This window comes from Octopus bimaculoides, chromosome 19 (genome assembly GCF_001194135.2).
Source record: "Octopus bimaculoides isolate UCB-OBI-ISO-001 chromosome 19, ASM119413v2, whole genome shotgun sequence".
NCBI classification, from domain to species: Eukaryota; Metazoa; Mollusca; class Cephalopoda; order Octopoda; family Octopodidae; genus Octopus; species Octopus bimaculoides.
This window is the reverse complement of record NC_068999.1, coordinates 21,838,843-21,843,560: the sequence shown is the minus strand read 5'-3', so window position 1 is coordinate 21,843,560 and position 4,718 is coordinate 21,838,843.

The following is a 4,718-nucleotide window of genomic DNA, read 5'->3' as shown; positions in this document are numbered from 1 at the left end:
AATATTGTTTGAGTGCAATACTCCATTAGAATGATATAATTGCAGCTTTGTGTTCCATAGTGACATATTATACTTTAAAAAATCTGAAATCACAGGAGAAATTTTGAAAATGTCCAGCGATTTCAGAATCCACGAATGTGGTATGCTGTCAAAGGCTTTTTTATAATCAATCCATGAAGAGCTGAGATTTCTGCGCTTGTTATGGCAGTTCTCAAGGATCATGCGATTAATTAAGAGCTGATCTTTGCATCCGTATGAGCCTCGTCTGCATCCTTTTTGTTCAGTGGGAAAGAGGTTATTCTCTTCCATAAACGTATGTTTTCTCCACTAGAATAGATGTTAAAATCTTATACGTAGTAGACAAACATGTTATAGGCCGGTAGTTTTTTGAGTCTTTGGTTTCGTTATTTTTGGGGAGGAGTTAAGTAATGCCATTTGCCATACAATGGGGAGTTTTTTTCTGGGTCTTTCATAATACTATTAAATAGTATTACTAACATTTTGTGTGCGGATGAGAGTGATGAGAGCCAGAAATTTGGTACTCTATCAATACCAGGGGATTTCCACTTATGAGCCTTCGTTAGTGCCCTCCTTAGGTCAGCGATGGAGATCTCTTCCTATACCTGTTCTTGTAGATTTTTGTATGCATCTTGGGTGCGTTTGATCCAGTCTGCATTTTCATTGTATGGTTTCTCATCACTTCAGATCCCTTTCCAAAAGTTTTCAACTTCTTCCATTAGAGATGGATTTTCAATAGTTATTTTTCTTTCCCTATTTCCCTGTAAAATGATTTGGCATTGGATTTGAACATCTTGTTTTGCTCGTAGAATTTGATTCTTTTCTCAAATCTGCGTATTCTCTGAGCTTTTGCTTGAACTTTTTGTCTAAGTGTTTCATTCGCTGACATTAGTTCTTCTCTTGTTGAGAGTCCATATTTTCTCATGATCTTCCTGCCTTTTCTTGATCTCACACCATTTCCAGAGATTAGCTCAGTTAATATTGATATCTCCCTTCGCAATGATTCAATCTCAGTTTCAATTCTACTCCTCCAGTTTGATTTTCTTTTCAAATTTGGTATTGTGGGCTTTTTGGGTGTTAAACAGTGTCTTTCGATTACCTTAGCAACAGAGTAAATAGTTTCATTTAACTTATTAAGATCGGGTTTTAGTTGTTGTATGATGCCAATTTTTATTTGTTTTATGTTGGTGTGCATTTGGGAGTTTATGGAGTGGTTCCCTATCATTCATATTTGTATGCCCTACAACTGCAAGCTCATTCAGAACCTGCTGCTTCATTTCAATGATAGATTTTCTGTGTTGTTCAGCAAATATGTGGTCTTCAAATTCTGTTTTGACATTTTCCTGGCGTCATTATATTCTCCTTTTTCTTCAGGCTCTTGAGTGGTTTCGGCAGATGGTCGCCTTTCAGTCAATGTTTGTGGTCCAACATTCCTCTCCTCTGCTTCGTTATTTCTTTCCTAACTTATATTTAGTAATTCTCTACTACTTTTTAATAGAGGTTAATTCTGCATCTGTGAGTCTGGTATTTCTGAAGATATCTCTTCTAACATTTACTAATCTGTTTTCATCTAGATTTGGTCTGCTAGCTGGATTCCGGCTCCTCCAAATTCTGCAGGAGTTTGCAGTGTGTTTCTCTTGGGTTGGCCTACTTAATGCAGAGTAATAAGCGTGTATTACTTCTTTATATTCTTCCCGGTTCCATTTAGTTCTTTTACATTTTTGATTTTGTGGTCGTTGTGGTGGTGAACTTATGGGATGACCTGATACATAAATATTTATATATGTGTGTGTTTGTGTGTATGCATGTTTGTTTATATTTCTGAGAAAGATATCTGAAATCGATTTTCTCAACCACTTCCCCTTTGTGAAGTCATATGAAATTAGGCACAGGAGTGGCTGTGTGGTAAGTAGCTTGCTTACCAACCACATGGTTCCAGGTTTAGTCCTACTGCATGACATCTTGGGCAAGTGTCTTCTACTATAGCCTCAGGCTGACCAAAACGTAGTGTGTAGATTTGGTAGATGGAAACTGAAAGAAACCTGTCGTATATATGTGTGTGTGCATGTGTTTGTATGTCTGTGTTTGTCCACCCAAATATGCTTGACAACCGATGTTGGTGTGTTTATGTCCCTGTAACTTAGCGATTTGGAAAAAAGGGACCGATAGAATAAGTACTAGGCTTACAAAGAATAAGTCCTGGGGTTGATTTGTTCGACTGAAGGCGGTGCTCCAGCATGCTTGCAGTCAAATGACTGAAACAAATAAAAGAATATATATATTTTAGTAATAAAAGAATATATCTTAATAATACTCTAAAAGATGTTTATTTGTTCCTGAAATATCTCAAAACTAGTATATTTTATCTTAATTTCTTTTTACATATATATTCTCATATTTACTTTATGCAGTGCAGTATGAGGTTTTGTGATATTTGGACCTCTATTTATTAATGAAAATGATTAAACACAATTTTTGTTTGTTATTGACAAAAAAAACACAACGTCCATGATGTCAACACACATACACACATAATGAATGTCATGGTTGGCGTTAGGAAGGGCATCCAGCTGTAGAAACTCTGCCAAATCAGACTGGAGCCTGGTGTTGCCATCCGGTTTCACCAGTCCTCAGTTAAATCGTCCAACCCATGCTAGCATGGAAAGCGGACGTTAAACAATGATGATGATGATGACGATGGCATATGAATTAACACAAGAACACATACACTATCAGTGACATATACACACACATAGTCTTCATGCTGTCTCCGTATCACTTTCTAAGAAAAAAAAAAACGTTGACTTTTTGACAGACACAATATTTCAATCATTTAAACATATTTGTAAGTGAACGTTATTTAAAAAATGTAAGTTGTTGGTACTGTATTTATATTGTAGCTTTCTTTAAACAGACAATATTTCAATGTCTTTTTTTCAATTATTTTCTAGTGAATACCATTACAAAAACTTCTTTTGGCATATTTAAAAAATATTTTAAAGTGAAAATGACCTTAAAAATGCAGTAAATATTTCGTAAAAGACCAGTTTGTAATCTCGGTGTGAAATAATTATTTTCTATAGTTTTTTTTCGAGTGCATTCAATGTATCTGAGCTCCAAAGATTTGGCTGCTATTTCTAGCATGCCCTGATACCATGTAACAGCTATTTGCAATAAAGGACCTGAAATACCAGTTACGTGGTAGCAGGACATGCAAGAAATAGCAGCCAAATCTTTCATTTTCTGGGGAAAGGAGTTGTTTATATGTGATATCGATGTCATATTCATTGAAAGCATGTGAAATAACCTATAAAAGAAAAAAAAAACCCCACGAAACAAAAGTCACTTTCTGGGAAACTCAGACTTTCCAGGTGATCCACTGGGTCATGGCTAGTCTAGTATAATATTAATACTTAGAAGCAACCAAGTGACTCAGCATCTAGATTTTCGTGCGTTAGCACTTCTCAAACTATCAAAGTTTGATAAGTACTAACACACGAAAATCTCGGTCCTTGTGTCACTCAGTTACTTCGGCAAAATATTAATAAAAATATACACATACTTATATTTTGAGTTCTATTTTTCCTGTTTGCATCACTATAGCTATACCTATATCTATCTATATATCTAATATAATAAATGCGGAAACTAATTTGTGTCACACTTAGACTCCTCTCTCACTATTCAATGACACTCCTACTATTCCTCAGGATGGGTTGAGAGTAGTAGCAGGCATAGAGACAGTGAGGGCGGTGGTGAAGAGAGAGAGAGAGAGAGAGAGAGAGAGAGAGAGAGAGAGAAAGAAAGAGAGACAAAGAAATTTAAGGAGAGTTGATGTTTTTGTTAAAGTAGTAGTGTTGATGGTGGCAGTGGGAGTAATAATAAGAGAGAGAGAAAGAATGGGTATGTGAGAGAAAGAGGGACTGAAGTAACATGCTGTATAACATAGTGAATGAACACATATGGGATGGTAATGAGGTGATAGTAACAGTATGAGCTGTAGTTGTGATAGAGGCGGAGGTGGTTCGGGATGATGGGGAGAGTAAGTGATGTGAAAGACAGTAGTGATGGTGGTGGAGGGGAAGGCAGTGATAATGGTGGCATCAGAAGTCTAAATGGTGTGTTTATAGCAGTTGTGGTGGTACTGGTGATGGTGAAAAACAATCAACAGAGAGAGAGAGAGAGAGATTAGAAAGAAAAAAAAAATTGTACTGACCTCCCAAATGGGAAGACAAAAGATGTTTATCATGCAGCTTTGCAATAAGTTTCAAGCCAACACATTATATCATTGTTTGATGAAAATTTTTGTTGCTTGAAAAATATTAAGTTCAATAAAATTTAATATGTACTCAATGCACGAAGTGTCATCGTTGGGCAGCTTTTAAGCTAGTGTATATATATATATATATATATACATATATATATATGGAAAAAAGACAAAGTAGAAAATGCTAAAATACTTTTATAAAGAACATTACAGAACCGGTTTCAATCCTTGAGATCTTTTCAACAGTAAATATGAATAATAGATTTTTGAAAAATTATTGAAAAATTAAATGTTGGCAAATTTAAAAGAAAAGTCTTTTTAAAGACATATTTGTATAGTATTCAAATAACAGGGGCATTTTTAAGAGTTAACAAGTGAAACAGAGACAGGCAGAAACAAGAAAAATGCCGCTGTTACTTGAATACTATACAAA